Below are 13,612 nucleotides of genomic sequence, written 5' to 3' on the forward strand. Positions count from 1 at the left end.
ATAGAACAAAAACAAAAGCCCTCCAAAGCAGATTTGACCCATGGGTCCTCCCAGATACAGACTGAGCTACCATTTCCAATTACCCACCGTAGTCCTTGTTGAATAAGGTTTCTACCTTTTATAATGCTTCTCCAAGCCCATGCAGTTTGAGAGGTTTGGTACAACTGAAAGAAATCACCATATGGGTAATAAATACTCCTAGTCTGGTTTCTGTGGTAGCCATGGTTTTAGTGCATGGTATCGGAACGGGATCGGCAACATGTAAAACTGATACGATATCGATACAGTATTGGCCTGGATCGGCTGTATTAGACAAGAATACCCCTGAATTTCCTTAAAAAAAAAGTTTTCTCACCATTTTACTCCTTATTCGTACCATACTACCGAGATTATATTGGCACAATATCAGTATCGATGACTAACAAAACCAATATGTACGAGCGATACACTACCGATACTTAGAACCATGGTGGTAGCTGCTATCCAATCTTTACTAGAAGAATCTCATTTTGGATTTTGAGATTCTTCAACTCAAGCTCCCCCCACCCCCCTCCTTCTTACTTGGGCTTTTTTAAGACACTCCCAACTAATCCAGTGCACTTTCCTACCCTCCCTTTCTGAACCTTTTCGGGAGCTTGAAATGAGACATTGCATACTGTGAGGTTAATGCCGCACCAGCTTTAATAAGCACTTGTTAGGATCGAGGCAGCCCAAAAGGGAGGTGAATTGGGTACAAAAAAAAATCTTGTCAAATGAATGTTCGAATACCCAAAGCAACTAAATGACTCAAAGTTGGAATTGTTATCGTTTACGGTTCCTTGACCGGTGTGGTTTCCTAGTGTCTCTTACAAGAGGGGGGTGGGACCCAGCCGGGTTAGGGTGGTAAAATCGTACTTATCATGGAATTGATCAACAACATTGCCAAAACGAATGGCGGTGTATCTGTATTTGGCGGAGTAGGCGAACGTACTCGTGAAGGAAATGATCTTTACATGGAAATGAAAGACTCTGGCGTCCTGGAAGATTAACAGGGCGAACTGTTAGTTTTCAGATACGAGATATCCATCCTAGTTACTATGGACGTATTTGCCCAATTGACACGTCTGAAGGAATCAACGTTGGACTTATTGGATCCTTAGCGATTCATGCGAGGATTGGTCATTAGGACTCTCTAGAAAGCCCGTTTTATGAAATATCCAGCACCTGACAGAACACTCTGCCCGGGTGGGATCCACCCTCCTCTTGTAAGAGGCACTAGGGAACCGCACCGATCAGGGAACTGCATACGATAAAAATTCCTCAAGTTCTGTATTGTGAATGAGTGAGTGACAAATATAATTCTACGAGAGAGAAAAAGAGAGACACAAGGGATTTATAGTGGTTTCCATTGTAACTCAATCTCACTTACAATGTTTTTACGGGACTCAACACTAATCCAAGTGTTTAGACTCATACTTCAACCTAGTGGTTTTACTAGGTTCACCACTAACAATCCCACAATAATGGAGAGATTCCTAATTCACCAATTGGTACTTGGAAGCGGCCACCTAGTTGGTATCTGGTACAACTGGTCAGTTAATTGCCATTAGAAAAGTGAATTGGATAGGATTTTTTTATCCCCTTTGAAATGTTATTTAGGCTCTGTTTGTTTTGGCGTAAAATTTTACTTAGAATTTCACTTCAAAAAAATTGACATATAAAATTTTACATGTTGAAAAGTGTTCCAAATTTATTTTTTTTATGAAAAAAAGTATTGAAATTTTTTTCAAAATATAAAATTTTATATTTACAAAGTAAAATTTACCAAGAAAAAATTTCCAAGTAAATTTTTACACCGAAACAAACGGAGCGTTAAGGATAAGGCTTGGGTTTTTTAGGTAAGACACTTAATGCTATCAATTGCCCATCGTTAAGTTTCCTTAGTGCACACCTTGTGGGAATCATCATTGAGTGTTTCATTTGTATAATCGCCTGTTTAGAAGTTTTTAGTGTTAAGCTTCACTTATTGTATTTTGGCTATTTAGTTTTTGTAAACACTCTTCAAAGTGTGTTGAGGCTCTATTTTACATCATACCTCTTTCAAGTTGTAAGGACTGTAGCCAAGATGTATGTATAAATGTCTCAATTGGGATTTGGGCATTAATTGGGACATTTTCATTTACCATCTTATTGTAATACTTGTAGCTCCTTGGTAGTGGGTTCTACCTATAGTAGGGTCGGTGTTCTTGGGAATTAGTGCTTCCAAATTATATTATTGCGTATTATACCTAATGTAGGATTTGGGTTGTCACCCAATCTATCATTTGCACTGTGGATGTAGGCACATTATCGAACTACGTAAACCTTATTTCTTGAATGGTGTGTGTGTCTTCATAAGTTTTGCCCTGTTTAGTGGATGTATATGGATTTCTGTGAAGTGCTCTACAAGATGGTTTGAATGTATGTGAATATGTAGTAGACTTGGCCACATGATTGTGAGTGCATATGGTTGTGAGGTATGTGCTTTGTGAATGGATGAATGTTTGAGACGAGACATAGTGAATTGAGAAACTAGACAAGCGGAGTGTGGTTTTTGAAGACCATTGATTCATCTCTTCTCGGTGAGTCGGACCATTATCTATTCAATTTTTTCAATTCCATCAAATAGGGCGTATGAAAATGACTACCCTACCCCTTACCCAAACACACTACCCAGATAGAATCCACCTTCCTTTATAAGAGGAAATTGAGGAAATTGACACACTGGAAAATTGTGGTGATAATTTTCCCCTTGGGCCATTATGTTCAACAGGAGCAACTGCAACCAATCTTGTGCCTTCCATTGAATATTATTTATTTAAGTCATTACTGTTCAAATTCAAAAATTTATAAATATTATCTTTCCTGATTTAGAGGATTTTGATTAATAACTGAATAACTCTGTAGTAACACCGTACGCTCTCTCTTCCTGCGGCGCTTCTTTTGCTTTTTTTGGGTGGGCCCCACTTGCTGTGAGGTAATTGGGCAACGGTCTTCTCCATTCCATACAGACACGTCAGCATACGGTTCCCGCGATTTAGCCATCCTAATGACGTCATAAAAATCTTTTCTGTTTTTGGCAACTTAAAAACGAATTACGCCTCTTTCCCTTTTAGATATCAAACGGGAACAGAAGGGGGGTGGGCTAGTGGACCAAACGGTCGGTTCTACTTGTTCTCACTCTCTCTCTCTCTCTCTCTCTCTCTCTCTCCTTTTTAAAAAAAAATAATAATAATGATTTTTTTATTCTTCGGTCAAATAGGTCTGTTGGGATAAACAAAAAAACGGAAGAAAAAGGTTAAACGCGAAGAAAAAAAATCAAAAAAAAGGTCGAAAAAATGACCCCACTCCACTCCTTCCAAGTCACAGTCTATTGGTAAAGTGGAGGCATTAGCCATCTAAATTGGAGAATTGGGTGGTTCCGAGAATTAGACTCCATTCTTTTTGGGCGGTTGATGGGACCCACATCATCCATATGGGTGCCACGTGCAAATACTAACTGTTGGAATATGACCTTTGATGTGGGATGGTGGGGCCCACGTGGAGTACGCGGTTGGACCAACCCTAATGCAACCCCCAAAAAAAAAAAATTTTGAATTTTTTTTTAGTGGATATTTGGCCACTCAAACCATTGGAGTGGTACTACAAGTTTATATTGGATTATATTTACATTAAGTTCATATATCTTGTTAGAAAATTGATATCAAAAGAAGAGGACAAAGAGATAGTTTGAGTCGAACGAGAATCCTCTGTCCTTTCTTAAGATAGTATTTGCACCCTATTATTGTACTGGGTTGTAACAAATCTGTCTTTCAAGATAAAACAGGTTGGACTGATTACTAATTTGCAGAGACAGTAATCACTTAAAACTATCAGAGAATTGAGAATTTGTTAATGCCTGACTGACTAAAATCGTACCACAAAAATTGAATTATTTGGGTTGTACGTCTATTTTTCACCTCTATTTATAGTGGTGGATGTATCCCTTCAAGACACCTCATAGAATGAGTGTGTCCATTGATATGAGAGGATAGGATTAAAAGATTCTAATCCAAGCACTTATATGTAAGTGTCTCTTGAAAATACCCCATGGTGTAGGTGTCTTTTGGAGATATCCCATGGTGTAAATGTGTCTCTTGGTTCAATAGATTAGATTTAAAAGATTTCAATCCAAGTGCTATAAATGCACCTATATTAAATGGATATGTCTCTTTCAAGATACATGTCCCTTAGCTAAAAAATCAGGCCAACATTAAACCAAAGAATGATCCAAAACCGTCAAAAAATCAGACAAATATTAAACCAAAGAATGACCCAAAACCGTCCACACAATTATTGAAAAAATTCCAATATATCTCATCATCATTTATAAATTTTTTTTTCATACATATAAATTTTAAAATTTACTATTCCATCAATTTTTTGGACCCTTATCATGCACATGGCAAAGCTTGTTTCAGTTAATAAAATAAGAGAGATATAATTTGATAATGGGAGTGTCCGAATGACGCCTTTATTATTATTATTTTTTTATATATAAGATAGTTTTACTGAGGATAGGAGTGTGTACAAGCAAAGGCTTTAGATAGACAGAGTCTCTGAAGCCAAAGTGTGGAGACTGACCAATCAATTCTACAAACAATTGATAGTGCCTTCCTAGCCAGGACATCTGCAACAGAGTTCAAAGCCCGTTGAATAAAAGTAAATGAGATACTTTGAAGAAAAAAAATAACATAACAACTTCACATCTCGCAGAACTGCAACTGTATCTAGTGGTGGTAGATTGCTCGATCCTCTTAGAAACTCAATCACCTCTTTGTTGTCTGCTTCAATCTGGAGGTTATCATAACCAGCCACCAATGCATAGGATAGAGCACTCCTCATAGCAAAACGCCTCCCCTTGGATTGGAGAGCCAAAGTGATGTGGTAAGGAGCTCGCTAACGTCTGTTGTCCTTGCTGGTTCCTAAAAATGAAACCAAGCCCACCTTTGGTGGATCCACGCGGCAAAGCAGCATTGTAGTTGACTTTATAAAAATCAGATTGTGGTGGCCCCCATTTGGATGGTGGGGGTTGTCTACGGCTACACATACCCCGCTTCTACTCCTCTACACTCGACGGTATAGAAGAGAACGTACTCCTGATAGGCTTTTTCCACAACTAGTATAACCTCTTCAGGATTCCAATCTTTTGAGTTGAAGACCATATCATTACGTGCACGCTAAAGAAACCAACAAATGAATGATGCTCTAGAGAGGGATTAATTCGCAATCTGCTTGTTATTGTGAAAAAGATCATTCCAACTGTCTAACCACTCTGAGATTTTTGGTTCCTGTAAATTGGAGTGGAATAAGAAAGTTGGCTACCAAACCAAACCGCCTTCGCAAAGGGGCATCCTAGAATGATATGGGCAGCCGTTTCAATAACATTCTGGTCACATCTCCTACAGTTGGGTTCAACCTGTACTTTCCTAGAAGATAAACTCTCACCCGTAGTAAGACCCTTTGCACAACACCTCCAAAGAAAATATCTGATTTTAGGTAGTGTTTGGATGGCCCAAATCCTCTTCTATACTGAGTCAGACACCTGTGAAATGACCACCCACCCCTGTTTTTGTTGTCGTTTAGCAGGGCTGGACGCTCTAGCTCCCGTAGGAGCTTCATTAAATCCTGTGGTTAGCTATAGGAGTTATTGTAGGAGTGTAAGGAATTATTGTAGGAGTGATATTAGTGGGTACTTAAGTAGGTTACTTCGTATATGTTATTTATTTAAGAATGATAAGATAAAAGGCACTGCCTATATGTTATTTATTTAGGAATGATAAGAAAAAAGGCAGACTTGAATCCTTGTATCTTCTCTTATGAGAAAAGAGTTTCGACCTCATATTGGGTTCTTTTCCCACGCGGCTTGGTGTGCAGCGCACATCGTGCGGCTAGGGAGCCCCGATCCACAAGTCAGCACCGTGCGGTGCACATGTGCGTTGGAGAGGAGCTGGATCCTTTGGCTTCCTCCCAATTAAGCCAACTAATCTCTCTCTCTCTCTCTCTCTCTCTCTCTCTACACTTGAGGAAAAGGTTACAAACAACTCATCTCAGTCATGTTTAACTCTTCAATTCCTTATGGAAAATTATCGCCCCCAGTACTACTGGGGGTGCTGTGCGCATCGTGCGGCGCAGCACTGCCCATGTGTGCATGGTGGGGCCGGCACAATGGGCCCCACCATGCACACATGGGTGGTGCTGCGCCGCACGATGCGCACAGCACCCCCAGTAGTACTGGGGGCGATAAAGGTCCATTCTTTATCATGGATTGATTAGATTTATTTTGTGATTAAAGGTTTCTTGGTCTACACAGCTAGGAATCGTACTTGGTCTTAAAGACTCTTTGTATTCTCTAACTTCTTACTCATCAGTCACCATTGCCACCATTAAATAGTTTTACAAACAAGTCAAGAGTTTCCTGATATATAGAATGGGAAAGTAACTCTTCCCAGGTTCATTCTTGAATGGAGTTAGTATCCAATCAACTTCTCTTTCTTTAACCTCATCTCCTAAAGGACCCAAATTTCAGCCCTTTTTTTTTTTTTTTTTTGGTTTATATAAAGAATTAAACAGCAACCCTTTTATCAACCTGAAAGTTTAAGTAACATTAAAAGTTTTCTACTTTATTTTGATACTTTCAATTTTGTATTGGTGGGTTTGAAAGTCTAATTGTATGAAGGGAAGATAAACTAATGGGAGAATGTTCTCTAGGTCACAGCGCAAACAGCGCCCAGACACGTACATGGGACTGCCACTCAGAGGGATAGGGTGGTTATTGCGCCCACCCCCATGTGCCTGGGTGTAACTTGCGCTACGGCACAGAGAACAAAGCCCCTAAACTAATATATCTAAGCTCTTTTAGATTTACCCTATTATTAATAGCTGAATTATATTATTGAGGTGAAAGAATGCGAAACTTAAATCTATTAGGATTGACAATTCCTGTTGTCTAGATGGCGATAGTGAAATATGTTACATCTAATTTAATTGTTCTCTTAAGAACACGGAGAGATGTATATCAATGTATATTTAATGGAACTAATGATCAATTCAAACTTAATACCTCCCTCTGGTACTCACCACCCATTAAGGTGGTTACGTGATGGTTATCCAATTCTTACGCAATTACTATTTGCAGTTGACGTTGATGTAGCAATGTAGGTCACATCAACGCTTACAACATCCACATGATCAGGGGAGTCACCCTCAAGCCACATAATCATGTTTACTTTAAGATTAGTCCCCCCTTCCCCCCCCCCCTCTTCCCTTAATTATATTTCGAAATTTAGAAATCACAGAGCATGTAGATAAAATAGATAAAAATCATAAAAATATGACCCTTAGATCAAAATAAAAAGAGAAAACCTTGTTGCCAAAAGCTCTACCAGATTTATTTTTTTAAATTATAAATGCTAATGCAATTAGTGGGGTCTATTTTGCTCTCATTTTTAATACAATGATTATTTTGAAACATTAGACCGAAAGGTTTTAAATAATGAACAAATTGAATGAGCTAAACCTTGACCATTATCCAATGTTGTAATGATAATAATGCCAATTGTTATAAAGGTAAGGGAAAGGTTCCATTAAATTGGGGGCAAGGGATATCTCTGTCATTTTGGATGGACATTTATACCAATCTAACTTCATTTAATGATGATCGAGCGTGAAAACTTTTACCTAAAGATAATTAAACAAAAATTTAACAAGATAATAAGAATCTTACAAGTTCTTGATGGGGTAAGTGAAACTTGTGGTGTGATTTGAACTGTGAAAAGTAAGAATGGTTACTTTGGGGGTGAGGGGTTGATTTCCTATTAACGCATTGAGGTTCATAAATTTTACTTGGCAACTGGGTAAATGTTGGGGTTTCACGCAAAAGCAATCAATCTTACTTTGGATGTGAATAGCTCAATATGGATTCTTATAGGGACTTGAGCACCTTTTCCTTAATGACTAGCTTGTAAAGATAAATTCTACCTGAATCCTAATAAGTGGTATTTAAGACAAGACGTGACACTCCAGTATCCCGCCAAAGGTGAAGAAAATCCCTCGAGATGCCTCATAGGTTGCCCAATTTCAAATTTTGTGACCCTTTTCAACCTCATGAGCCATCTTTTATTGGACTTGCCCTTTTTGTTTTTTCAATTATCTAATCAATGATGTTTTGAAAAAAAAAATATAAGTTTGATAGTTTTAAGAAACTATATAATGGTCAGAAAGCAACATGATAACAGCTGATCTTGCAAAAACCCTCCAACCTCTTTCTTCCTTTGGGCAAGAAAATGGTATATATGAAGCCAATGAATAAAAAAAACCTAAATAATGGTTCTCTTCTTACAAACTTACATCAGCCTTCTCTACAAATAATATTGTTCCTTCCTCTCTTATTAATTTTTTTAAAAATAAACTTGTAGGGTATCAATTTAAAACTTATAATATTAAATTTTAATAGTCATGTGTCACTAATACTTTACATTACAAGGCTATAGTTTAATCATGTAGATTTTGACTTGTAAGGAAGAACATCATGAATATGTTTGTAGAAATCTCTCAAAGGACATGTTTACACTATTTTTGGAAAGTGAGTCAAATATATGAGTTTAATTGTATTATTTCACATAAGTTTATTAATTTAGATTCACAAGTTTTGATCCAACTTGCTTAGTTACTGTCAATATTGGAGGAAAAAATATTAAAGAAAAATTTATCAATCAAGAATTTTATTTTATTTTTGTCAAGGGATGATGATAATCATCCAAATGGTATCAAATGATTTTAATTTTAATTTATTAGCCATTTGGAGATGCACCAATAACATATTTGCCCTTTCAACAATAATATGATAGGTATGAGTTATCTCTTTAATTAATACTGATGTCATGAATGATACTACTTTCTTTCTTCTTCTTCTTCTTTTTTTTTTTTTGAAATTTTTTTTAAAATTCTTCTACACTTCATCATGGCTAGTGAAATTTTATATTTTGCCACTTATTGTGTAGCAGTTTTATGAGATCCATGTGATAGAAAACTTAACATCGATTTCAATGTAGAAAGTTCAGTCTGAAATGAATAAGAGAATGGCTTAAATTTAAAAGGTGCAACTTCTTGTAAACAAAGTGGTGATTTAAAAGTGGCCACCTTCTTCAGTAAGCAATTCATTCGACCCTATTAAAAGCTATCTTTGAGGATTTCACTCATCTTTTGGTTGAAACAGACAATAAGAAAGTGGCCACCTATTTGTAGTGTGGAAGCACTGCTTCACTATTAGTCAAGCCTATTTTAGATGATATTATTTATCTATACACATGCTTTGATTCTTGTAATTTTTTGTTTGTTCCAAGGGAGTTAAACAACATAGCTGACTCCCTGGCAAGGAGGGTCCTGTCAATGGCGTGTAGGACAGTTTGGCTCTATTCCGATCCATGGATCCAAGATCAATGTTTGACATCCATGAGCTCTTCGTGTTTTTCTGAATAAATTTGCATTTACTGAAGAAAAAAAAAAGTAAACATTGATGAAGCATAAGATAACCATCTAATATTAAGGACCATTATTATTGACCTTGGAATGCTTATTTGCCAATTTTTATAAAATTTTCATGTATATCAACCACATGGTAGTTTTGTTAATGCTCAAGCATTGTGGAGATGCCCTACTTGTCCTCTACTCGTACTAAATTTTATTTCAATAGATTTCTCCACGTGTCAAAAAAAATCTTAATAATTTGAATGAAAAATCAACATTTATGGAGATGACTGAAGCAGTCTAAGGTCGAAGTTGCTTCTCTTGATCCTCCTTTAGTGCTATTTTATAAAGGAAAAAGGTCTCTATATCGCCCTCCTTTATCGTTATTTTTATAGAGGAAAAAGATGTCTATATGGTTCAACCACTGCTTTCTCTTATGCCTTATTCTGCATTATTGAGGAGTATATATCATCTAGTATGTGATTCACTCATTTTTACATAAGAATAATTATCGAAAATGTAAAATGTAAAAGAAATTTGTTTTTTGGGGTAAAGAAAAGTAAAAGAACTGCAACAACCACTAGCATAGTGGCATTCACATAGGTCTGATTTGGTATGATTTCTATTCCAATTTCATGGGGTGATTTCTATTTCAAAAATTGAGAAATTATTTCAATTTTGAAGTTAAAATTGATTTCACTCTTTCTCTTTAATGAACACATGGTTAATTTGATAAGTAAAGCAGGTAATTCATGTTAAAATTAAAACATCAACCTTCTTCTTCTCCTAATCGTCACACCATCACCATTTCCCCACTACCACTACCTCCCCACCATCCCAAGGCCACCATCACCACCCTCTCTCAAAGAAATATAGGGAATACATTTTTAGAAATTGATTAACCAAATGGATTTCTTATTATTGAAAATTTCTAGATTGATGCAACCAAAACAATGTCAATTTCTTGACAAAAATTCAATTAGTTGACTATTTCATGAAATCAATCCGAAATTGAAATATAAATCATACCAAATTTGGCCATAGTTGACAAATCCAGAGTCAACAATAATTTGAAAGAAATTAAAACTTGGGTTTAATTCATTTTGCCAATGAGAGAATTTGGTTTATAAGGGTACTATGTCAAAAGGTAAATTTTGGATTAATACAAGAATTACACATAAGTGTTTCAATAATCCGGGAGCAAAAAAAGGGTCTATTTTCTTAATCTCTCAAATGAAATCTTTATAAGATGCCAAGTTTCGGGGTCAAATTATTTAGTTAGAAAATTATTGGCAAAGATGGAATTTTCAGATTTTCAAGTTGAATTATTTTCTTTAGACAAAAAAAAAAAAAAAAAAAAAAAAAGAATTATTTGCAAGCTCTCTAAAATTATGAGTTTTTTTTTGTTTCTGAATTTTTTAAATCAATTTGAATTCAGAATGAATTTCTCGTCAACCAAATTTTTGTCAAGTTATTCTCAAATTTGCCTATGGACATTCCTCCCCAAGATTGGGGAAATAAAAGGAAGCAAATTCTCTATACCAAAGTGTATAGTCAAAGTAAAAAAAAAATCTGTTATTCTCCATTTTTATTCCGTTCCATAGGCTATCTTTGGTATCATTTATGTTTTTTTGTTTAAGATCAATTTATAAATAAAAAATTCATTAATGAAAATCATTTTTTATCTAAAAATAAAATTCGTTTGGTAACACATAAACATAATAGATTACAAAATAAGAAATAGGTCCAGTATGCCTATGTGGAAAATAATTTTTTTAATTTAAAATTTTTATTAAAGATATTGTTTTTTTAGAAAAGGTCGATCTATATATATATATTTATTTTTTTTATTATTTTTTTTTATTTTTTTTATTTTTGAAGAAAGTAGCCCAAACCACAAATTAGGACCTACTCCAAAGTATACAAAGTAGTACAAAAGTCTGATGCATGGCATGTTATTTGGATCTAAATTTAAATAGATGGCAAACCCATATAATTAGGCTGTCAAAACCAAACTGTAATTGATTATCAAAATTGAAACAATACCATTTAAATTGAAACCGATAAACCAACTTTTAGGATTTGATATTATCTTATGCTCCCTCACCTTATAAACCAACTTTTGTAAGTTCACCACCACGTTTGTTTAGAAGGGATTTAGGTGGGGTGGGAAAATGCTAATGTGGCATTTCAAAATCCTACCACAACCTTGTTTGGTTATCTTGGAGTGGTGAACTTACAAAAGCTCAGGAAACATCATTAAATATTTTGTCTGCTAATGTGGCACTTCAAAATCCTGCCCCTTGTAACTTTACTTTAACATTTTCCATTAAAAAAAAAAACAAAAAACTTTACCTCAACATTTCCACCCCCAACAAGACCCACCCCCACCAACGTGTGAGTCCCATCTTTCCCAACAATCCTACCCCACCTTCTCCTCTAAACAAACAGGAACCGATGTGGGATCAACCCCCATATGGCTAATATGGAATCATAACAAAGAACAACAACAATAGCATGTGGTCTAACCAAAATCTTCTCTCTACTAACATTAGAAGTCCCTACTTGTTTTTTACAATGGGAAAATGATACTGACTTTATAGACTGGGCTTGCACATAGATACCTAAACAAGTATCCTGAAAGTTGAAGGTAATGACCAATAATTTAATGGGCTGGGTGTTGGAATGGACCCTAATCTGATGGGCTTATGAACCCACTCAACCCAAAAGTAAACTTTCCAACCCAAGTTGCTAGGATGGTCAATTTTCTACTCAAACTTGCTTTGGTTGTCTGATGAGTATATATATATATATATTCTATTGATATGAATTATTAATAGAACTTCCTCTGGGAAGGTAGGTTGTGAGTTAAACTCTTGCTTAAAACATTCAAGAAATTTTGATGGTGAGATTGAGAATTGAATATTGAACAATAATAGTGCCTGAGCTTATGAGAAAAGTTGGTGTCTTTGATCCTCAAATCTGAACCACTAACAATGAGCTTTATTGGATTTTGATAAATAGATCAAAAACTCTTGTAAGTTACAGTAAGATCATCAATTGGGCTAATCTTTTTCATCCATAGGATTCTAGAGTGAAGCTTAAATGCATAGTTTCAGTAGTAGTAACATGATGGAGAAGGGAGTATCTTTAATGGCTAAGTTACATCTTTGTGTACTATGTGAATTATCACTGAAATACATTAATTGACTTGGTCACTGAAGATTTAGTGCTTCCCACACAACTACTTTGGATCCTAAACCTCATCTTATGAAGGACACTAAACCTCATCTTATGCTTTAATCTTTAATTAGGGATGAGAGAAATCAAGAAACTGTCTCAGGCATGTCCCTTGGGCTTGGGTTGGGCAATCATAATTTCTGCTCAAGTTGGGGTGGACTGGACTAAGCTTGCTTTTCCCTAGATGTTCATCACTTCATCCTTCTCTCTTCTTTTCAATTTTCAGAATCAGAATATGGAGGTCAGGGGAATGTGATGCTCTTTTAGGAGATCCAATGCTTTTAGCTTGTGTTTGGTTAAGTGAGATCACCCAAACACAGAATTAAAGAGAAAGGAACCTTATCTTCTTTTAAACTTTCACTGTTTGGGTGTAAGAAGAGATGGACGTTTCAGGGTTTCAAGGGGAACCCATCCCCTTCTACATGTGTCAAAGACAATAGATGCAGAGAAAGCTTTCTATAGGTTTCTTTTAAGTGTGGAAAGAACTCTATGGATTATGGTATATTTAATAAAACATTTCTAACAGTTCCATAAAGTGATACAGAAAACATACTACAAGGATTTCAGCTTGTGTTTTAGCCTTTTTGGTTGTTGAGACCTGAAGAAGTGTGGCTCTTTGCTTACAGTACATCTAATCCCATTGCCCAATTTAGTGAAAAATGCAAGTAAATATTTCAATGAAGACATTGAATGAATTTGGAAATTCTCAGCTGAGGGGATAAAAGAGAAAGCCAAAGTATCTGAAGACCTGGAAAACAAGCCCTTACGAGCTCTTGGCATTGCTTAGATTACAATGAAAGTCAGGCACTCAGGCATCAAGGGATCAAGACTAATCGTTCACGTCAAA

Source organism: Telopea speciosissima, chromosome 5, assembly GCF_018873765.1.
Source record: "Telopea speciosissima isolate NSW1024214 ecotype Mountain lineage chromosome 5, Tspe_v1, whole genome shotgun sequence".
NCBI classification, from domain to species: domain Eukaryota; kingdom Viridiplantae; phylum Streptophyta; class Magnoliopsida; order Proteales; family Proteaceae; genus Telopea; species Telopea speciosissima.